The following is a 25,130-nucleotide window of genomic DNA, read 5'->3' on the forward strand; positions in this document are numbered from 1 at the left end:
AATTCTATGAGGGTTGCTAACTGGTTACTGGGAATTTCTATAGTTGGGTTAGGGTCTCGGATATAGAGTTTTAAGGCTATCTTGCAGGCTTCAGTGGTTGGAACTTTTTGTAAAGAGGGATATAACATCGAAACTGGCCATTAATGCTTTATGATTAAGTTGATTTAGATTAGACTTGAAATTAAAAGAGTCTTTGATGAATGAGCTGGCTGATGTTACATATTTGGAGAATGCCCATGCTATGTATTTACCAAGATTGTAATTAAACGATTCATATGTGGACATTATTGGTCGTAATGGACAATCTGGTTTATGAGGTTTGGGGATGCCGTATATTTGCGGTGTGCGTGAGTCGGTTTTACGTAGGTAGGAATAAAGTGTTTGCGAAATTGTGTTGGCTTTTTTCATTTGTAGTAGTAATTTGTTCAGTTGGGTCTCGTGTGTCTTTGTTGGATTTGTGTGTATTGGTTTAAATTTGTTCGTGTCTGATAGGATGTTATTCATTTTTTGGATGTATTCATTCGTGTTCATTATGACTATAGCGTTACCCTTATCTGCTTTTAGAATTTTTATGTTTTTGTCTTGTTTTAGGTTTTTAATGGAATTAATGTCTCTTTTTGTAAGGTTGATTTTTAGTTTTCTGTTTTGTGAAATTATGTTGATGGTTTTGTGAGAAAATTCTTTGAAAAAATCGTTTAAGATGTTGTTTTTTAGGTGTTTCTGGAAAATATAAATTTGTAATTTTACCTGGGAAGTTTGGCTGTTGGATGTCAATAAAATTATCTAAGTTGTCTTCAAAAAAAAAAATCCAATACAATTTCGCAAACACTTTATTCCTACCTACGTAAAACCGACTCACGCACACCGCAAATATACGGCATCCCCAAACCTCATAAACCAGATTGTCCATTACGACCAATAATGTCCACATATGAATCGTTTAATTAAAACGCCTTCAAGGTTGAAAGGGGGCGAGCATGTTTGGTGCGACGGGGATTCGAATCTGCGACCCTGAGATTAAAGTCGAGCGCCTGAACTACCTGGCCATGGCGGGGGCAGATTCCTTAATAAATAAAGTAATATCTAGCTTGTAAATAAGTATCATTAGAGCAAAATAAATGTCTGAACGAGATCAATATTGCTTAACTATTTCCGTGATATATAACAGGATTAAGAAATTTTTTACTTAACTACAATGCTGAATCTATTTTTAAATGTTTCAGAGAAAGGTAACATTTTCCTATATTTGGAGGGGGGAGGGTGCCTCAAATTTCAATATTTTTTGAAACCAAAAAAAAAATCTTTTTACATATGCAGTCATGTAAAACAGCTAGGACACCCTACCCCCTAATAACTAGTGTTACACACTTTGGCTGAAATAACTGCAGTGAGACGCTTCTCGTAGCCATCTACCAGCCTCTGACATTGGTCTGAAGAAAGTTTGCCCCACTCGTAAATGCAAAATTCTTTCAGTTGTCAGATGCTTGAGGGGTTTCTTGCATGCACAGCGTATTTCAAGTTACCCCACAACAAATAGAAATGTAAAAGCCCAATCTTCAGTTACAGAACAAATTGGAGAAACACACAATGTAATAAACCAAAATAAGGGGCAAGTTTTTATAACGAGTGTGTGTGTGTGTGTGGTGTGTGTAAAGAACTGACAAGAGTAGAGGAAATGAAAAATATTACATTTTCAGTGTTAATAACTCACTGTAACTCTCGTGTTAGGTACAAAGAAAAATGAAATTAAACCATAAAATGAATTTAATCCCATTAAAGTACATGCCCAGCATGGTACACTCAGCAGATAGTCCGATATAGCTTTGCTATAAGATAAAACACACACCCGTTCCTAAGATGTTTAATGAAATTAAACTCGCATAACAAAGACGATTATAATAAACTGAAAAAATGTAAAATAATAATACATAAACGTCTGTGTGCCACATGTGTTAAAGCGGCCCTGTAAAATAGTAGTTCAAAACCGCCCACGTGTCACAGAAACCCTATAATACATTTGTTCAAGGCTGTCTGTATGCCACGTATGCTATAGCGGCCCTGTAAAATACTAAAATAGAAGTAATTGATTTCGTGGTGACGTCATTATCGTTCTCTTGATCTGTCACTTGAGAAATATCTTTATAATTTTAAAGTGTAAATGAATTTCGTGAGAATTTTGATAAGAGATGACTCGGCATGGGCATTGGACTCTAAATCCGAATGTCGCAGGTTCGAACCTCGGTTGCACCAAACATGCTCGCCTTTTCAGCCACGGAGGCGTTATAATATGACTATCAATCCAACTATACGTTGATGAGAGAATAGCCCAAGTGTAGGCTGTGGGTAGTGATCCATTTGGTAATACCTTTAGAGTTGTTAAGGTGAAAGCTTGTTAATACCCTAATAAAACAACTTTATTTTATTTAGACGAAAATTTATGAAGCATCAAACTAAATGGATATTTTCATGTAGTTTACAAAGGTATATTAAAAACCGGTTCGTTGGTCTAGTGCAGTGGTGCTTAACCTTTTTCAGTGTTTGCACCCCTTTCAAATCAGTAATCATTTCTCGCACCCCCTGGAAACTTAAATATAAAAAAACTAAAAATACAAAGTTGATGTAATCAAAACATTTTTTTTAATCTTCATACATACAGCATACCTTTTTTCAAGACAAAAATTCAGGGTACATAATGAAAAATTAATTTCAATTTTGTTAATGATGTTTTTATTTAGCCTGTAATGCACAGTAAACTTAGTGACTTCGTTGCTGCTGTTTTTTCTCTATGATGGCATCAAATCTTGGCGTCTTTGTACTGAGTGCCACTCGCATGTCATGTTCAGAATTCAGCCGATTTCTGCATTTTGTTTGGAAGTGAAGTAGACAAGAAAATCCTTGTTCACACAAGTAAGTAGTTGCAAATGGTACCAGCACTTCAAGAGCTTTCTTCCCTAATGCAGGGTATGCTTCCAGCTGTGAAGCCCAGAAGTGTTCCAGCTGACTATTGGTGAACTCCATTTGGATTTCACGATTGTGTCTAAGGTCGATGAGATCTTCCTTGATGCCGCTGACATCTTCCAAATTCTGCATGAAAGGATTCAGGATCCAGTTGTCATAGGTTTGCAGCTCTCCACACGAGAAGTAACCCTCAAATGAAGTACGCAGCATCTGCATATGTTCAACAACTTTTGCAACAAAGTCTGGATGCAGGGTAGAATTTTCTGTGACTGTCTCTTCCAGGCAGGGGAAATTTGCCAAATTCCCCATCTTCACACGCTTTATCTACAAGACAAGTTTTTCTTTGAATGCAGCCAATTTCGCGCTTGCAGTCACAATGTCGAGTCCCCTTCCTTGCAGAGAGAGATTGAGTTCATTGAGAGCTAAAAAACACATCAGCCAAATAGGCAAGCATCTGAACAAAACTAGGTTCTTTGAAATATATAGCCAGTTCTTGTACTTTTTCACGGAGAAACTGATGAATTTCTCCTCTCAGTTCAAACACACGAAACAGCACACGACCACGTGACAACCACCTCACTTCAGTGTGGTACAAAAGAACAGTGTGTTCCTGACCCATTTCCTCACAAAGTGACTGAAACCATCGATGATTCAAAGCTCGGCTGCGAATAAAGTTTACAACCTTGACACAAATATCCAGAGTTTTCTTGAGATCTGGGGGGCAATGTCTTTGCTGCAAGAGAGTGACGATGAAGAAAGCAGTGAGTGATTTTCAGATTAGGAACTTCTTTCCTCATTAATGCAGCAAACCCAGAACGATTGCCCAGCATTGCTGGTGCACCATCTGTACATATTGAACCAATTTTGTCAAGGTGAAGTTCGTTTCTTGAGAAAAATTCTTGTATTTTGTTAAGCACATCTATAGCTTGTGCAGTTGTCTTTAAGGACTGACAGAAAAGGAAACTTTCTTCCACTTTTTCTCCTTCACGTAACGAACTACTGCCAATAGCTGACAACAGTTGGATACATCTGTTGATTCATCCACTTGTAGGCTAATTTTAACTGGACTAGCCTTGATGTCAGCTACAACTTGTTCCAGGATGTCAACACTCATGTCGATGATTCGGTTATGGATTACATCATTTGACAAAGACACTTGTTGGAGTTTCTTCTCAGCTTCCTTGCCGAGAACAATCTTTGCCATTTCAAGGGCACATGGCTTGATCAGTTCCTCACCAATTGTATGGGGTTTCTTTGATTTAGCAATCTGGTATGCAACTTCATAAGAAGCACGCAGTAAAGGTTTCTCTGTTGGCGAAAATCCATAAGTCGGCAATGTGCCAACCTGATCAAACCTAGCTCTTTTGACCCTTAATGTCACAATGTCATTTCCTGCATCCCTGCCACCATGTTTGTTCTTGAAATGTTCATCAAGCTTTGATGGCTTCAAGTTCGCATTGAGAAGAGTGTGCTGCACAGGATACACTGTGGACGTTGTGTCCCATCCTTCTCTGTAGTACAGGTGAAACCAAACTTGACATATTCGTCATTCCACTTTCGTTTCTTCGACATACTGCAGACAAATCTGGAAAAGAAACACATTCATGTGTAGGTGTTTTCTTTTTTTTATGAATTATCTCTAAAATATGTGATGGAGAGACTAAAATACCTGGTTTAATCAGTAGATTTGTAGGCATGCCAATACATTCTATGAAAATATTGTAACGAATACACTGCTAGAGTGATGATGTATGTTATGTAAACAACCCATCGCTCATTTAAATAAATGTGTAGAAAGCAAAATCTGAAATAATACATAACCAATCTTCCACCCTACTGTTATGCATCAGAAAAAAAAAATAACATTGAAACAGGGAGACCATAACTCACGTGTTGATGGCACGGATGGGTGGTGTGGACTGAGACGTGATGATAACCTCCCTCTCTCTCCGTGTTGCGCACGTGTTCTGTACGCGTCCCTTCCTCGTCTATCCAAATGACATACCCGTTTGTTTACCCTGTATTGGAATTTGATGCAACTTTACCACTTCATTAGGAAATCAGGTTTAGGTTTAACTTTATCTCGGAACACTGCTGAAGCAAAAATGTTTCTTCTTAGGAGAAATATAAAGCATACTCTTATGTAAAAATATAGATTTGCTTTAATTATTCATGGGCATCCTCGCACCCCTTGGGAATTATCTTCGCACCCCCTAGGGGTGCGGGCACCCCTGGTTAAGAACCCCTGGTCTAGTGGTATGTTTCTCGCTTAGGGTGCGAGAAGCCCCGGGTTCAACTCACGGACGAGCCCTTTTCTTTCACTTTTAGAAATACTTCTGAGCAGTAAAAAAATATGTATCATTTTTTACACCATATTATATCTGTATACCAAGATTGGTTGTTTTTGTCATTCATAAATTTATATATTTGCAGAAATGTAAAGTTTTAATTACACCGCGAGAGGAACCTGAGAATTTCCTGAAACCTCCTTCCCTTAATCTGCTGAATTCACCAGCTTCAAAGATGGACTCTTATGTAAATAAAAAAAAACTAAACGTTCTAAATGTCGTTCGTAACTTCAATACCTCTCGGTGGTCTGAGGAGATACCCCGATCTAGCATTGCTTTAAGACAACACACATACCCGTTCCTAACATGATTGACGAAATTAAATCGCATTACACCGACGATGATAATAAACTGAAAAAAAATGTAAAATAACAATACATAAATGTCTGTGTGTCACGTGTGTTGAAGCAGCCCTGTGAAATAGTTGTTCAAGACAGCTTAGGTGTCACAGCATCCCTGTAAAAACATTTGTTTAAGGCTGTCTGTGTGCCATGTATGCTATATCGGCCCTGTTAAATACTTGTTCAAGACTGTTTCTGTGTCACGTACCTATGAAGCATGAAACTAAATAGATATTTTCATATACTTTAAAAACGGATGTTGAAAATGGCTAGGTGGATAAGGCACTCGACTCGTAATTTTAGGATCACGGGTTCGAATCCCTGTCATATCAAACATGATCGCTTTATGAGCCGTGGAGGTGTTATAATACGACGGTCATTCCCACTACTCGTTGGGAGAAGTGTAGCTCAAGAGCTGTTGGTGGATGTTGATGACTAGCTGTCTTCCCTCTAGTCTTACACTGCTGAATTAGGGAGGGCTAGTGCAGATTGTCCTCGAGTATCTTTGCGCGAAATTCAAAACAAACAAAATCTACCAGCTAACACTCTGGAAGCTAGTGGCATTGTACATTGGTAGTAAATAATAACATGTTGTTCTGTATGTTTGTAGGTACATCTCTGAGCTAAAATGTCATATTTTCAGTTAAAGCTGACAACTATTCAAATTGTATTTCAAGTACAGTTTCAAATACGTTTTACGTAACAGCCAAATTACATGTGTTTACAATGAGTTTCATCCCTACCGTCAATTAACTGCGGTAAGACAAATGTAAACTTTATTTTGTAGTAAAGGTAACACACGTATACACACGTATCCAGTTGTACGAGAGCCTATTGAACCATTTCGGTTGAAATTGGCCTAGTGGATAGCCTGCTGGGCTTTATGTCGAGAAGTCCAGGGTACGAGCTGAAAATATGCCATCGAATATGCTTAGTACGTTCATCTTTGTGTGCATTATAAAAGTGATGATCCATTTCGAAATTCAAATTAAAGATACAGCGATGACGGCGACTGCTGCTGACTGGTTTTCTTCCATTGTCAGTAATTGTAAATCTGAGATGGCTACGCCACCAAACTGTAGGTTTTTTAGCCTGAAGTTTTCCCAGTATCGTATAATGTTTCAATTATGTTGAAATTATCAATTCAACTTTTAATGAAAAAAAAGAAGTATCCGGTTTCTGGTTAGCAAACTTAATCCAAAACAACACTAGCTTTTACTGAGTTTGAAAGGGAATTAGAAAAAACGCCTTAAACTCGAAACTATAAATAAAGATGTAAATATACACCTCCAAATGAACAAATACATCTTAAATATAATCTCATTAGTACAAATTGGTTAATCAAGTGCATCAACGCAAGACTCCCAGTAATCTTAAACATTTTTACTTAAAGGAGGAGCAGCTGTGAGTTTGAAGGTTTATAAAGCTATAAGTTGGGATTCGATACTCGCATTGATAAAGCACACGTAGCCCATTGTGTAGTTTTGTGTTTATAGCAGACAAACAAATGAAACAGGTGTGTTCTATTTTAAACTTAAAACTTTACAAGAACGATCTGAATATTTAGTTCTTATCGCCCATTTCTTTAAGATATCAATAAGATATTCTGAACGTGTCAAGATATTGTTTTCTGTTTTTTTTAATTCAACATTTGAAGTCTGTCTTTAATGTGTAATATATGTCATATGCTGTGGCCAAATTCTTATATAAAAATCAATGCGAAAGATATTGATTAATTATATTTCTAAGTTCGCACTTTTCACTAAGTGTGCTTCTGGTGTGATTACATATGCTGGGGTAACTTTCTCTGTCTATAAAAACATAAAAATCTCATTTTGCTTGAAATGCTATGATTTTTTTTAATCTGACATTTTATTCATTTTCCACAAAATTCCTGTCAATTGAATACTTTTACTTTTCTCCTGTTGGTAATGTTTAAAATGGTTAGAACGGATTAAAAGGTCATAAAATATTAAACTTCTGTATGTATGTGTTTGTGGTGGATTGTTATATGAATCCATCTACAAATTTGGCATATTTAATGTAAATGTGGTTTATTGTCAGTGATCTACTTATATTGAGATTTTAACATGAATTTCAGATGTGCAAGTAAGCAAAAGTATACTGATGTTAAAGTAGTTTTATCAGATTTAATTAGCATGTGTTGTGTTAGCAGTAAGTGTATGGAAATACAATAATAATATTAAAGTAGTGTTGTCACATTTAATTAATGTGTTGTCCTCCGTTGAGTTAACGGTAACTCTATGTAGTTACAATCTAAAAATATAGTGTTCGATTTCTCTCAGTGAACAGAGTGTAGTTTTGCACTAAGAAAACATGCGTTATTTTTGTGAAAATAAATCATTTGATAACTCCCAATTACCTCAAAGCTATATATTTTCAGAAATTTTAATCTCTTGTCATCAAGAACTGTTTAAATGCCACTTTACTAAAATGGGTGTGCAGAGAAAGCAGTCTTCTGACAGAGTGAAATAATGTGACGACATCATACAACACATCAAGAGATAAATAAGGAAAAAACACATTCAATAACAAATTTCTAAGTAAATACTGGATACTGACAAACCAAGACAACCTCATATTACTAAACTTATATGTGTTTTCAAATATCCTGTAGGAGAGCAGTGAAGCTTCGGACTTGCAACCCTAAAATTCAGGTCTCCATTTCCTACAGTGAACGCAGCTCAATGGCTCTGGTCTACAACAAAAAAAACGTTTTAACACCAAATTTTACACACGTGTCAGATAGAGAATGATTCCATGTATTATTAGCCTTATTATTATGTAACATCATATTAACTACTAATGTGCAAATCACAATTCTCCAATATTTGTGTTGTATTACGGGAACGGGATATACTATACGATTTCAACCCCCTTAGTAAAAAGTCCAATTTTAAATATTAAATTCTTTTATATAGTTTCAACACAGATGGCGCTCAAGGTAATTTGTAACTTTTTTTCTTTAGCAGAAATTTCGGTTAAGTGGAAAACGAGAATCCCATTTGTCTAATTCTCTTACGGTAATGACAACTTTCTTATGAACTTGCGAGCTGAGTTATTCTTGTTAACGAATCGGAAAATACTTTGGTGTGGACTCGTCCGTAATCATCACTGCCCGTTGGTCAATAGGTCCTGATCATTATTTTCCGGCGTTAGGAACTTAAGAGATTTTTGACATATTGAAAACAGTGTTAGGCTTAAGACAGTAGATTTCATATAGAATTACAATGATTTAATACAGATTTATTTATTGGCCCGGCATGGCCAAGCGTGTTAAGGCGTGCGACTCGTAATCTGAGAGTCGCGGGTTCGCATCCCGGTCGCGCCAAACATGCTCACCCTTTCAGCCGTGGTGGCATTATAATGTGACGGTCAATCCCACTATTCGTTGGTAAAAGAGTAGCCCAAGAGTTGGCGGTGGGTGGTGATGACTAGCAGCCTTCTCTCTAGTCTTACACTGATAATTAGGGACGGCTAGCCCAGATAGCCCTCGAGTAACTTTGTGCGAAATTCTAAAACAAACAAAAATATTTATTTATTTACGCTACTTTACCTAAACATGTATGTTCCATGATCAATGTTAGTAACATTTTTTGTTCACTTTCACTTCATCTAAAACACCCATCTTCAGGTTGTTATTTTAAGCGATGTTATTTTCTTGATGTAATCATGGTTCTAGTGCATTTACATAGAATAAAATAAGTGTATGATAACTTGTGGTTTTTATTTAGTTAATGTGTTTCACCCAGTTTAACTTACAAATAGGTGGGGTAAAATGTGTTTCAATGGATGTATTTTTTATTGTTTCCGTTACCTCTTCCTCGTGTTACACATTCTGTTTAAAGCTTCAAAACACATACGATCACTTCCTTGTAGTATTGCATTACTGTGTATTGTATGAGTGAAGTATTGTCTATTTGTACCGTAAACTAAAAATCATAAAATATTTGATCTTTGTATAGATTTTTGTCTTACCTCTTTCTTTGTGACAAATATCAAAATATGATAGCAACTAATTGGAATAATGTGTGAAATGGATTTATTTGCCCAAAAGTATCTCGTTTTTCTTGTTTTTTTGTTTTTTTTTACCAAGAAATGTATAATTTACAACAAACATTTAAGGATTCTGGGATCGATATATTTGGGTTTTCAACGAAATATATTCTTTTCTGCAAAGAACTGGATCCGGATTTTAGAACGGCTTAATCTGCCTTTTTGACAAAATATGTCCATCTTTTATCAAGAACTGGATTTGGATTTGGAAATGAATTGCGATTACGAAAGGTGCTGACTTGTAAGCGTCAGTATTCCATTCATTGTTTTACATTAATTTGTCATAAAGTAAATCTACTTTTTTTAAAGTACGTAACACATATTCTTCGAAACGTCATGCCAATTATATCAAGTCATCCCACAAGTAATGTCCGAAAACTTAATACAGAAAGTGCATCATTATTTCTGTCTTTCTAGAAGGCTTCAGTGACTAAACTATGCACTAGCACGTATATAAAAATGTTCAGACAAATAAAAGAAACTAACCAAACTCCACTTTTTCAGATCATTAATCAAATAAACCCTTACGAAGATGGATGTGTCTGAGGCGAACATGAAGCATATAATGTTTAATGAGTTTACAAAAAACAATATCTACATTCGAAGTGTGATCTGCAACCGCTTAGAAAGGTGTCAAAAATTGGAAAATACGCGCACCATGATTTTAGAGAAGTCTACCTTAAAGCAAGAGTGTACAACTTGCACTTATCCGCACTTTTGTGAACGTAACTCACTTTTTTTAAACAGTTAGTGACTGCAGTTGAAAAATGAATAATTCACGGTTCCAATCAGGAAGAATCACATCTACGAAGACTGAAGATCTAAACTAAAAAAACTTTCACATCCTGCTTAATCTATAGATTTTGGGGCCCGGAATGGCCTAGCGCGTTAAGGCGTGCGCTTCGTAATCCGAGGGTCGCGGTTTCGCGCCGGCGTCGCGCAAAACATATTTGCCCTCCCAGCCGTGGGGGTGTATAATGTGATAGTCAACCCCACTATTCGTTGGTAAAAAAGTAGCCCAAGAGTTGGCGGTGGGTGGTGATGACTAGCTGCCTTCCCTCCAGTCTTACACTGCTAAATTAGAAACGGCTAGCCCAGATAGTCCTCGCGTAGCTTTGTGCGAAATTCCCAAACAAACAAACAAACATTTCCTTCTTGCTGCAGTAATTGATTTCGTGGTGACATCATTATCGTTATTTTGATCTGTCACTCGAGAAATATCTTTATAATTTTAAAATGTAAATGAATTTCGTGAGAATTTTGATAAGAGATGCCTCGGCATGGTCATTGGACTCTAAACCTGAATGTCGCAGGTTCGAACCTCGGTTGCACCAAACACGGTCGCCCTTTCAACCATGGAGGCGTTATAATATGACTATCAAACCAACTATTCGTTGATAAGAGAATAGACCAAGTGTAGGGTATGGGTAATGATCCATTTCGTAATACGTTTAGAGTTTTTAAGGTAACAGCTTGTTAATACCCTAAGAGAACAACTTTATTTTACTTAGACGAAATATTTCAATCATCAAACTAAATAGATATTTTTATATACTTTACAAAGAAAAGTCGAAAATCGGCTCGTTGGTCTAGGGATATTATTCTCGCTTTGGGTGCGAAAGGTCCCGGGCCCTTTTCTTTCACTTTCAGTGATACTTCTGAGCAGTGAAAAAGGTGTCTTATTCTAACACTTTTTTATATCCATATACCAAGATTAGTTGTGTTTGTCATGCATAAATTTATATATTTGCAGAAGTGTAAAGTTTTCATTAAACCGCGAGGGGAACCTAAGAATTTCCAAAAATCTCCTTCCCCTAAACTGCTAAATTCATCAGCTTCAAAAATGGGCTATTACGTGAATAAACACTCATCGCTCTAAATATCGTTCGTAACATCAATACCTCTCGGTGGACTCAGCAGATATCTCGATCTAGCATTGCACTAAGACAACACACACACCCGTTCCTAACATGATTGAAGAAATTAAAGTCGCATTACAGCGACGATGATAATGAACTGAAAAAATGTAAAATAATAACACATAAATGTCTGTGTGTCACGTGTGTAAAAGCAATCCTATGAAATAGTAGTTCAAGGCCGCTAACGTGTCACAGCATCCCTGTAATACATTTGTTCCAGGCAATCTGTTTGCCACGTATGTATAGCGGCCCTTTAAAATACTAGTTCAATACTGTCTCTGTGTCACGTACTTTAAAGCAATCCTGCAAGTACAATGTCAGAATATCATTTATTTATATTAAAATGCAAAATAATTTATTGTGGTTAAATTATTTATCAAAATGAATATAACATAACATAAACAAACTCTAATATATTAATCCAACTACATCAAGATGAGATAGTAACAACTAATTCCATTTTGTTAATTTGGAAATTGTTGTGTACTTCAAAATATACATTCACCTTGTCATTCGCCCTGATTCACAACTCATTAACCTCTATAATATTTAAGGTGTATAAGATCTGGCCGATAAAAATATACTTATGATGCCATTTCTTTATAGTACACTTTCAAACTTAACTGTGAAAGCCACGAAGCTGCCTCTTTAAAGCGGAAACACAAACACGTGTTTAGTCAAATTAATTAATATTAACAAAAAAAGAAAATGTCATTCAAACTACCACAATTTAACCAATAATATATTTCCATATTTTACGAAATTTCTCATAAATCCCAATCGCTGAATTTCCATAAAAAAACAGCGATTGAAAAAAAAAAAGAGTTGTGCAAAAAAAAAGTGATCGTTACGGCTACAAAACGTCAAACACTTCCTGCACTATACATCTTAATATTACAAGACTCAGACATGTTCATTACGTATATTTGAGGAATGAACTAAATCATTATTCGGTATTTTAAGTACGTCGCACAAAGTTAGGCGTTTCTAAAAGGATCTCGAGAAGTATTTTCACGATTTTGTGTATGTATTTACTGTTGTAGGATTTATGAACATTTGTTAAAGCAACATAGTGTTTCTTTCCATTAATGGATCTTTAATTATGTGTGTCTTATTTTTACCATTAAAATTAAAATTCTTTATTTGTCAGTTTAAGAGTGTGTTTTTCTTGTAGCAAAACCACATGTAGGCGTTTCCATCAAGAAGTATGAAACCCCTGATTTTAGGGTTGTTATTTCGAAGCGTTACAGCTGTCCGAGTTGAATGAAGTTGGGTGTATTAGCAATGTAAAAATAAATATTAAGAGTTAAAACTCCACTCATGATAACAATGACGAAAAAGGTGCATCAGGAATCATACGTAATTCAAAAGAGAAACTTATTTCTAATAAACGAGCAGGTATGAAGATGACATTCGAAGAACTACTACTTTTACAGGTTAGTGGCACTTTTACGCTCTTAAATATATGTTACGTGACAAAGAGAACATAATTCTAACTATTTATCGCCGTCTGTATCATAATACGAAGCAGTTTTATCAAGACTTATTTCCTCACAAATCTTATCTCTGACCTACGTAAACAACCAACAGTTTCACGATTGATAACTCTCGAGCAGAAAATTAATAAATTACGTATTATAGGGCCTCATTCCTTTATCAAAAACACCTTTAAAAGAAAGGGAAAACTCTGACGGAAGTCAAGACAAATGTCCTGTTTTCAATATAGGCTTCGAATGTTAGCGAATTTTTTTGTGTTTTTGGTTTGGGACGTTCTGGTATCATTCAATTTGAAACTAGAAAGCTTTTTTGCAGTCTTTCATATCAGCATCTAAATGTCGAAACGATATATTCCACCATGGTACAAAGCACTTTTTGAACGTTTCTAAAACTGCATGTCACATTCTAGGGATGCGATTTTCATCCTGAGGTTTTATTTCTCTAATAATGTAAAATATGTGTAATTTCTAATATGCAAATCGTATTCTAAGACTGTTTCCTTCTTGCTGCAGTAATTGAATTCGTGGTGACGTCATTATCGTTCTTTTGATCTGTCACTCGAGAAATATGTTTATAATTTTAAAGTGTAAATGAATTTCGTGAGAATTTTGATAAGAGATGCCTCGGCATGGTCATTGGACTCTAAATCCTGATGTCGCAGGTTCGAACTTCGGTTGCACCAAACATGGTCGCCCTTTCAGCCATGGAAGCGTTATGATATGACTCTCAAACCAACTATTCGTTGATAACAGAATAGTCCAAGTGTTGTCTGTGGGTAATAATCCATTTCGTAGTGCATTTAGAGTTTTTATGGTGACAGCTTGTTAATACACTTAGAGAACAACTTTATTTTATTTAGACGAAATATATGTAGCATCAAACTAAAAAGATATTTTCATATACTTTACAAAGGGTTGTCGAAAATCGGCTTGTTGGTCTAGTGGTATGATTCTCGCTTTGGGTGCGAGAGATTCCGGGTTAAAATCCCGGACGAACTGTTTTCTCTCACTTTCAGTGATACTTCTGAGCAGTGAAAAAATGTGTATTATTCTAACACTATTTTATATCCATATACCAAGATTAGTTGTGTTTGTCATGCATAAATTTATATATTTGCAGAAGTGAAAAGTTTTCATTACACCGCGAGAGGAACCTTAGAATTTCCTAAAATCTCCTTCCCCTAAACTGCTGAATTCACCAGCTTAAAAAATGGGCTCTTACGTGAATAAAAACTCATCGCTCTAAATATCGTTCGTAACATCAATACCTCTCGTGGATTCAGCAGATACCTCGATCTAGCATTGCTCTAAGACAACACACACACCCGTTCCTAACATGATTGAAGAAATTAAAGTCGCATTACAGCGACGATGATAATGAACTGAAAAAATTTTAAATAATAACACATAAATGTCTGTGTGTCACGTGTGTAAAAGCAGCCCTGTGAAACAGTAGTTCAAGACCGCTTACGTGTCACAGCGTCCCTGTAATACATTCGTTCAAGGTAATCTGTTTGCCACGTATGTATAGCGGCCCTTTAAAATACTAGTTCAATACTGTCTCTGTGTCACGTACTTTAAAGCAATCCTGCAAGTACAATGTCAGAATATCATTTATTTATATTAAAATGCAAAATAATTTATTGTGGTTAAATTATTTATCAAAATGAATATAACATAACATAAACAAACTCTAATATATTAATCCAACTACATCAAGATGAGATAGTAACAACTAATTCCATTTTGTTAATTTGGAAATTGTTGTGTACTTCAAAATATACATTCACCTTGTCATTCGCCCTGATTTACAACTCATTAACCTCTATAATATTTAAGGTGTATTAGATCTGGCTGATATAAATATACTTGTGATGCCATTTCCTTATAATACACTTTCAAACTTAACTGTTAAAGCAATGACACTGCCTCTTTAAAGCGGAAACACAAACACGTGTTTAGTCAAATTAATTAATGTTAACAAAAGGAGAAAATTTCATTAAAACAACAACTAATATATTTCCATAATGAAGTTGGGTCTATTAGCAATGTAAAAATAAATACTAAGAGTTAAAACTCCACTCATGATAACAATGACGAAAAAGGTGCATCAGGAATCATACGTAATTCAAAAGAGAAACTTATTTCTAATAAACGAGCAGGTATGAAGATGACATTCGAAGAACTACTACTTTTATATGTTAGTGGCACTTTTACGTTCTTAAATATATGTCACGTGACAAAGAGAACATAATTCTAACTATTTATCGCCGTCTGTATCATAATACGAAGCAGTTTCTTCAAGCCTTATTTCCTCACAAATTTTATCTCTGACCTACGTAAACAACCAACAGTTTCACGATTAATAACTCTCGAGGAGAAAATCAATAAATTACGTATTATAGGGCCCCATTCCTTTATCAAAAACACCTTTAAAAGAAAGGAAAAACTCTGACGGAAGTCAAGGCCAAAGGTTCTCTTCTCAATATAGGCTTCGAATGTTAGCGGATTTTTTTGTGTTTTTGGTTTGGGACGTTCTGGAATCATTCAATTTGAAACTAGAAAGCTTTATTGCAGTCTTTCATATCAGCATCTAAATGTCGAAACGATATATTCCACCATGGTACGAGGCACTTTTTGAACGTTTCTAAAACTACATGTCACATTCTAGGGATGTGATTTTCAACATGAGGTTTTATTCCTGTAATAATGTAAAATATGTGTAATTTCTAATATGCAAATCGTATTCCAAGACTGTTTCCTTCTTGCTGCAGTAATTGATTTCGTGGTGACGTCATTATCGTTCTTTTTATCTGTCACTCAAGAAATACCTTTATAATTTTAAAGTGTAAATGAATTTCGTGAGAATTTTCATAAGAGATTCCTCGGCATGGTCATTGGACTCTCAATCCGAATGTCGCAGGTTCGAACTTCTGTTGCACCAAACATGGTCGCCCTTTCAGCCATGGAGGCGTTATAATATGACTCTAAAACCAACTCTTCGTTGATAACAGAAAAGCCCAAGTGTAGGCTGTGGGTAATGATCCATTTCGTAATACTTTTAGAGTTTTTAAGGTGACAGCTTGTTAATACACTTAGAGAACAACTTTATTTTATTTAGACGAAATATATGTAGAATCAAACTAAATAGATATTTTCATATACTTTACAAAGGGTTATCGAAAATCGGTTCGAAGGTCTATGGGTATGATTCTCGCTTTGGGTGCGAGAGTTCCCGGATTCAAATCCCGGACGAGCCCTTTTCTTTCACTTTCAGTGATACTTCTGAGCAGTGAAAAAGGTGTATTATTCTAACACTATTTTATATCCATATACCAAGATTAGTTGTGTTTGTCATGCCGGAATTTATATATTTGCATAAGTGTAAAGTTTCATTACACCGCGAGGGAAACATTAGAATTACCTAAAACCTCTTTACCCTAAACTGCTGAATTCACCAGCTTCAAAAATGGGCTCTTACGTGAATAAAAACTCATCGCTCTAAATATCGTTCGTAACATCAATACCTCTCGGTGGATTCAGCAGATACCTCAATCTAGCATTGCTCTAAGACAACACACACACCCGTTCCTAACATCATTGAAGAAATTGAAGTCGCATTACAGCGACGATGATAATGAACTGAAAAATGTAAAATAATAACACATAAATGTCTGTGTGTCACGTGTGTAAAAGCAGCCCTGTGAAACAGTTGTTCAAGACCGCTTACGTGTCACAGCATCCCTGAAATACATTTGTTCAAGGCTGTCTGTATGCCACGTATGCTATAGCGGCCCTATAAAATACTAGTTCAATTCTGTCTCTGTGTCACGTACTTTAAAGCAATCCTGCAAATACAATGTCAGAATATCATTCATTTATATTAAAATGCAAAATAATTTATTGTGGTTAAATTATTTATCAAAATGAATATAACATAACATAAACAAAACTAATATATTAATCCAACTACATCAAGATGAGATAGTAACAACTAATTCCATTTTGTTAATTTGGAAATTGTTGTGTACTTCAAAATATACATTCACCTTGTCATTCGCCCTGATTCAGATCTCATTAACCTCTGTAATATTTAAGGTGTATTAGATCTGGCCGATATAAATATACTTATGATGCCATTTCTTTATAGTACACTTTCAAACTTAACTGTGAAAGCAATGACGCTGCCTCTTTAAAGCGGAAACACAAACACGTGTTTAGTCAAATTAATTAATGTTAACAAAAGGAGAAAATTTCATTAAAACAACCACACTTTAACCAATAATATATTTCCATATTTTACGAAATTCTTCAAAAATCCCAATCGCTGAATTTGCACAGAGAAACAGCGATAGAAAAAAAAAGAGTTTTGAAAAAAAAAAGTGATCGTTACAGCTACAAAACGTCAAACACTTCTTGCACTGTACATCGTAATATTACAAGACTCAGATATGTTCATTACGTATATTTGACGAATGAACTAAATCATTATTCGGTATTGTAAGTACGTCGCACAAAGTTAGGCTATTGTAAAAGGATCTCGAGAAGTATTTTCACGATTTTGTGTATGTATTTACTGTTGTATGATTTATGAACATTTGTTAATGCAACATAGTGTTTCTTTCATTTAATGGATCTTTAATTATATGTGTCTTATTTTTACCATTAAAATTAAATTCTTTATTTGTCAGTTTAAGAGTATGTTTTTCTTGTAGCAAAACCACATGTAGCCGTTTCCATCAAGGAGTATGAAACCCCTGATTTTAGGGTTGTCATTCCGAAGCGTTACAGCTGTCCGAGTTGAATGAAGTTGGGTGTATTAGCAATGTAAAAATAAATATTAAGAGTTAAAACTCCACTCATGATAACAATGACGAAAAAGGTGCATCAGGAATAATACGTAATTCAAAAGAGAGAAACTTATTTCTAATAAACGAGCAGGTATGAAGATGACATTCGAAGAACTACTACTTTTACAGGTTAGTGGCACTTTTACGCTCTTAAATATATGTCACGTGACAAAGAGAACATAATTCTAACTATTTATCGCCGTCTGTATCATAATACGAAGCAGTTTCTTCAAGACTTATTTCCTCACAAATCTTATCTCTGACCTACGTTAACAACCAAAAGTTTCACGATTGATAACTCTCGAGGAGAAAATTAATAAATTACGTATTATAGGGACTCATTTCTTTATCAAAAAATCCTTTAAAAGAAAGGGAAAACTCTGACGGAAGTCAAGGCCAAAGGTTCTGTTCTCAATATAAACTTCGAATGTTAGCGGATTTTTTTGTGTTTTTGGTTTGGGACGTTCTGGAATCATTCAATTTGAAACTAGAAAGCTTTATTGCAGTCTTTCATATCAGCATCTAAATGTCGAAACAATATATTCCACCATGGTACGAGGCACTTTTTGAACGTTTCTAAAACTACATGTCACATTCTAGGGATGCGATTTTCAGCCTGAGGTTTTATTCCTTTAATAATGTAAAATATGTGTAATTTCTAATATGCAAATCGTATTCCAAGACTGTTTTTTTCTTGCTGCAGTAATTGATTTCGTGGTGACGTCATTATCGTTCTTTTTATCTGTCACTCAAGAAATACCTTTATAATTTTAAAGTGTAAATGAATTTCGTGAGAATTTTCATAAGAGATTCCTCGGCATGGTCATTGGACTCTAAATCCGAATGTCGCAGGTTCGAACTTCGGTTGCACCAAACATGGTCACCCTTTCAGCCATGGAGGCGTTATGATATGACTCTCAAACCAACTCTTCGTTGATAACAGAATAGACAAGTGTAGGCTGTGGGTAATAATCCATTTCGTAATAGTTTTAGAGTTTTTATGGTGACAGCTTGTTAATAAAGTTAGAGAAGAACTTTATTTTATTTAGACGAAATATATGTAGCATCAAACTAAATATATATTTTCATATACTTTACAAAGGGTGGTCGGAAATCGACTCGTTGGTCTAGGGGTATGATTCCCGCTTTGGGTGCTAAAGGTCCCGGGTTCAAATCCCGGACGAAACCTTTTCTCTCACTTTCAGTGATACTTCTGAGCAGTAAAAAAGGTGTATTATTCTGACACTATTTTATATCCATATACCAAGATTAGTTGTGTTTGTCATGCATAAATTTATATATTTGCAGAAGTGTAAAGTTTTCATTACACCGCGAGGGGAACCATAAAATTTTCTAAAATTTCCTTCCCCTAAACTGCTGAATTCACCAGCTTCAAAATGGGCTCTTACGTGAATAAAAAACTCATCGCTCTAAATATCGTTCGTAACATCAATACCTCTCGTGGATTCAGCAGATACCTCGATCTAGCATTGCTCTAAGACAACACACCCACCCGTTCCTAACATGATTGAAGAAATTAAAGTCGCATTACAGCGACGATGATAATGAACTGAAAAAATGTAAAATAATAACACATAAATGTCTGTGTGTCACGTGTGTAAAAGCAGCCCTGTGAAACAGTTGTTCAAGACCGCTTACGTGTCACAGCATCCCTGTAATACATTTGTTCGAGGTAATCTGTGTGCCAAGTATGCTATAGCGGCCCTTTAAAATACTAGTTCAATACTGTCTTTGTGTCTTGTACTTTAACGCAACCCTGCAAATACAATGTCAGAATATCATTCATTTATATTAAAATGCAAAATAATTTATTGTGGTTAAATTATTTATCAAAATGAATATAACATAACATAGACAAAAACTAATATATTAATCCAACTATATCAAGATGAGATAGTAACAACTAATTCCATTTTGTTAATTTGGAAATTGTTGTATACCCTAAAATATACATTCACCTTGTCATTCGCCCTGATTCAGATCTCATTAACCTCTGTAATATTTAAGGTGTATTAGATCTGGCCGATAAAAATATACTTATGATGCCATTTCTTTATAGTACACTTTCAAACTTAACTGTGAAAAGCACGACGCTGCCTCTTTAAAGCGGAAACAGAAACACGTGTTTAGTCAAATTAATTAATATTAACAAAGGAGAAAATTTCATTCAAACTACCACACTTTAACCAATAATATATTTCCATATTTTACGAAATTCTTCATAAATCCCAATCGCTGAATTTCCATAAAAAAACAGCGATTGAAAAAAAGAAACACTATGTTGCTTTAACAAATGTTCATATATCCTACAACAGTAAATACATACACAAAATCGTGAAAATACTTCTCGAGATCCTTTACAAACGCCTAACTTTGTGCGACGTACTTACAATACCGAATAATGATTTAGTTCATTCGTCAAATATACGTAATGAACATATCTGAGTCTTGTAATATTACGATGTACAGTGCAAGAAGACGTTTTGTAGCCGTAACGATCACTTTTTTTTTGCACAACTCTTTTTTTTCAATCGCTGTTTCTTTATGGAAATTCAGCGATTGGGATTTTGAAGAATTTCGTAAAATATGGAAATATATTATTGGTTAAAGTGTGGTAGTTTGAATGAAATTTTCTCCTTTGTTAATATTAATTAATTTGACTAAACACGTGTTTCTGTTTCCGCTTTAAAGAGGCAGCGTCGTGGCTTTCACAGTTAAGTTTGAAAGTGTACTATAAAGAAATGGCATCATAAGTATATTTTATCGGCCAGATCTAATACACCTTAAATATTACAGAGGTTAATGAGATCTGAATCAGGGCGAATGACAAGGTGAATGTATATTTTAGGGTATACAACAATTTCCAAATTAACAAAATGGAATTAGTTGTTACTATCTCATCTTGATGTAGTTGGATTAATATATTAGTTTTGTTTATGTTATGTTATATTAATTTTGATAAATAATTTAACCACAATAAATTATTTTGCATTTTAATATAAATGAATGATATTCTGACATTGTATTTGCAGGGTTGCGTTAAAGTACGTGACACAGAGACAGTATTGAACTAGTATTTTAAAGGGCCGCTATAGCATACGTGGCACACAGATTGCCTTGAACAAATGTATTACAGGGATGCTGTGACACGTAAGCGGTCTTGAACAACTGTTTCACAGGGCTGCTTTTACACACGTGACACACAGACATTTATGTGTTATTATTTTACATTTTTCAGTTCATTATCATCGTCGCTGTAATGCGACTTTAATTTCTTCAATCATGTTAGAACGGGTGTGTGTGTTGTCTTAGAGCAATGCTAGATCGAGGTATCTGCTGAATCCACGAGAGGTATTGATGTTACGAACGATATTTAGAGCGATGAGTTTTTATTCACGTAAGAGCCCATTTTGAAGCTGGTGAATTCAGCAGTTTAGGGAAAGGAGATTTTAGGAAATTCTATGGTTCCCCTCGCGGTGTAATGAAAACTTTACACTTCTGCAAATATATAAATTTATGCATGACAAACACAACTAATCTTGGTATATGGATATAAAATAGTGTTAGAATAATACACCTTTTTTCACTGCTCAGAAGTATCACTGAAAGTGAGAGAAAAGGGCTCGTCCGGGATTTGAACCCGGGACCTCTCGCACCCAAAGCGAGAATCATACCCCTAGACCAACGAGCCGATTTTCGACAACCCTTTGTAAAGTATATGAAAATATATATTTAGTTTGATGCTACATATATTTCGTCTAAATAAAATAAAGTTGTTCTCTAAGTGTATTAACAAGCTGTCACCATAAAAACTCTAAAAGTATCACGAAATGGATTATTACCCACAGCCTACACTTGGACTATTCTGTTATCAACGAAGAGTTGGTTTGAGAGTCATATCATAACGCCTCCATGGCTGAAAGGGCGACCATGTTTGGTGCAACCGAAGTTCGAACCTGCGACATTAGGATTTAGAGTCCAATGACCATGCCGAGGCATCTCTTATCAAAATTCTCACGAAATTCATTTACACTTTAAAATTATAAACATATTTCTCGAGTGACAGATCAAAAAACGATAATGACGTCACCATTAATTCAATTACTGCAGCAAGAAGGAAACAGTCTTAGAATACGATTTGCATATTAGAAATTACACATATTTTACATTATTAAAGGAATAAAACCTCAGGCTGAAAATCGCATCCCTAGAATGTGACATGCAGTTTTAGAAACGTTCAAAAAGTGCCTCGTACCATGGTGGAATATATCGTTTCGACATTTAGATGCTGATATGAAAGACTGCAATAAAGCTTTCTAGTTTCAAATTGAATGATTCCAGAACGTCCCAAACCAAAAACACAAAAAAATCCGCTAACATTCGAAGCCTATATTGATAACAGAACATTTGGACTTGACTTCCGTCAGAGTTTTCCCTTTTTTTTAAAGGTGTTTTTGAAAAAGAAATGAGGCCCTATAATACGTAATTTATTAATTTTCTCCTCGAGAGTTATCAATCGTGAAACTGTTGGTTCTTTACGTAGGTCAGAGATAAGATTTGTGAGGAAATAAGTCATGAAGAAATTGCTTAGTATTATGATACAGACGGCGATAAATAGTTAGAATTATGTTCTCTTTGTCACGTAACATATATTTAAGAGCGTAAAAGTGCCACTAACCTGTAAAAGTAGTAGTTCTTCGAATGTCATCTTCATACCTGCTCGTTTATTAGAAATAAGTTTCTCTTTTGAATTACGTATGATTCCTGATGCACCTTTTTCGTCATTGTTATCATGAGTGGAGTTTTAACTCTTAATATTTATTTTTACATTGCTAATACACCCAACTTCATTCAACTCGGACAGCTGTAACGCTTCGAAATAACATCCCTAAAATCAGGGGTTTCATACTTCTTGATGGAAACGCCTACATGTGGTTTTGCTACAAGAAAAAACACACTCTTAAACTGACAAATAAAGAATTTTAATTTTAATGGTAAAAATAAGACACACATAATTAAAGATCCATTAATGGAAAGAAACACTATGTTGCTTTAACAAATGTTCATATATCCTACAACACTAAATACATACACAAAATCGTGAAAATACTTCTCGAGATCCTTTACAAACGCCTAACTTTGTGCGACGTACTTACAATACCGAATAATGATTTAGTTCATTCGTCAAATATACGTAATGAACATATCTGAGTCTTGTAATATTACGATGTACAGTGCAAGAAGTGTTTGACGTTTTGTAGCCGTAACGATCACTTTTTTTTGCACAACTCTTTTTTTTTTCAATCGCTGTTTCTTTATGGAAATTCAGCGATTGGGATTTTGAAGAATTTCGTAAAATATGGAAATATATTATTGGTTAAAGTGTGGTAGTTTGAATGAAATTTTCTCCTTTGTTAATATTAATTAATTTGACTAAACACGTGTTTCTGTTTCCGCTTTAAAGAGGCAGCGTCGTGGCTTTCACAGTTAAGTTTGAAAGTGTACTATAAAGAAATGGCATCATAAGTATATTTTATCGGCCAGATCTAATACACCTTAAATATTACAGAGGTTAATGAGATCTGAATCAGGGCGAATGACAAGGTGAATGTATATTTTAGGGTATACAACAATTTCCAAATTAACAAAATGGAATTAGTTGTTACTATCTCATCTTGATGTAGTTGGATTAATATATTAGTTTTTGTTTATGTTATGTTATAATAATTTTGATAAATAATTTAACCACAATAAATTATTTTGCATTTTAATATAAATGAATGATATTCTGACATTGTATTTGCAGGGTTGCGTTAAAGTACGTGACACAGAGACAGTATTGAACTAGTATTTTAAAGGGCCGCTATAGCATACGTGGCACACAGATTGCCTTGAACAAATGTATTACAGGGATGCTGTGACACGTAAGCGGTCTTGAACAACTGTTTCACAGGGCTGCTTTTACACACGTGACACACAGACATTTATGTGTTATTATTTTACATTTTTTCAGTTCATTATCATCGTCGCTGTAATGCGACTTTAATTTCTTCAATCATGTTAGGAACGGGTGTGTGTGTTGTCTTAGAGCAATGCTAGATCGAGGTATCTGCTGAATCCACGAGAGGTATTGATGTTACGAACGATATTTAGAGCGATGAGTTTTTATTCACGTAAGAGCCCATTTTTGAAGCTGGTGAATTCAGCAGTTTAGGGAAAGGAGATTTTAGGAAATTCTATGGTTCCCCTCGCGGTGTAATGAAAACTTTACACTTCTGCAAATATATAAATTTATGCATGACAAACACAACTAATCTTGGTATATGGATATAAAATAGTGTTAGAATAATACACCTTTTTCACTGCTAAGAAGTATCACTGAAAGTGAGAGAAAAGGGCTCGTCCGGGATTTGAACCCGGGCCCTCTCGCACCCAAAACGAGAATCATACCCCTAGACCAACGAGCCGATTTTCGACAAACCTTTGTAAAGTATATGAAAATATATATTTAGTTTGATGCTACATATATTTCGTCTAAATAAAATAAAGTTGTTCTCTAAGTGTATTAACAAGCTGTCACCATAAAAACTCTAAAAGTATTACGAAATGGATTATTACCCACAGCCTACACTTGGACTATTCTGTTATCAACGAAGAGTTGGTTTGAGAGTCATATCATAACGCCTCCATGGCTGAAAGGGCGACCATGTTTGGTGCAACCGAAGTTCGAACCTGCGACATTAGGATTTAGAGTCCAATGACCATGCCGAGGCATCTCTTATCAAAATTCTCACGAAATTCATTTACACTTTAAAATTATAAACATATTTCTCGAGTGACAGATCAAAAAACGATAATGACGTCACCATTAATTCAATTACTGCAGCAAGAAGGAAACAGTCTTAGAATACGATTTGCATATTAGAAATTACACATATTTTACATTATTAAAGGAATAAAACCTCAGGCTGAAAATCGCATCCCTAGAATGTGACATGCAGTTTTAGAAACGTTCAAAAAAGTGCCTCGTACCATGGTGGAATATATCGTTTCGACATTTAGATGCTGATATGAAAGACTGCAATAAAGCTTTCTAGTTTCAAATTGAATGATTCCAGAA

At 35.1% G+C, this 25,130-nt stretch overlaps 2 non-coding genes across 2 annotated transcripts; both read right to left on the bottom strand.

Moving 5' to 3' along the window:
* Window positions 1–21,629: 21,629 nt before the first annotated feature.
* Window positions 21,630–21,701, bottom strand: TRNAP-UGG (transfer RNA proline (anticodon UGG)). Its single transcript has one exon. It is a non-coding gene; the product is annotated as a tRNA-Pro (tRNA).
* A 2,704-nt stretch (window positions 21,702–24,405) lies between these two features.
* On the bottom strand, window positions 24,406–24,477 carry TRNAP-UGG (transfer RNA proline (anticodon UGG)). The gene has a single exon. It is a non-coding gene; the product is annotated as a tRNA-Pro (tRNA).
* Window positions 24,478–25,130: the final 653 nt, after the last annotated feature.

Source organism: Tachypleus tridentatus, chromosome 1 (assembly GCF_004210375.1).
Source record: "Tachypleus tridentatus isolate NWPU-2018 chromosome 1, ASM421037v1, whole genome shotgun sequence".
NCBI lineage: Eukaryota > Metazoa > Arthropoda > Merostomata > Xiphosura > Limulidae > Tachypleus > Tachypleus tridentatus.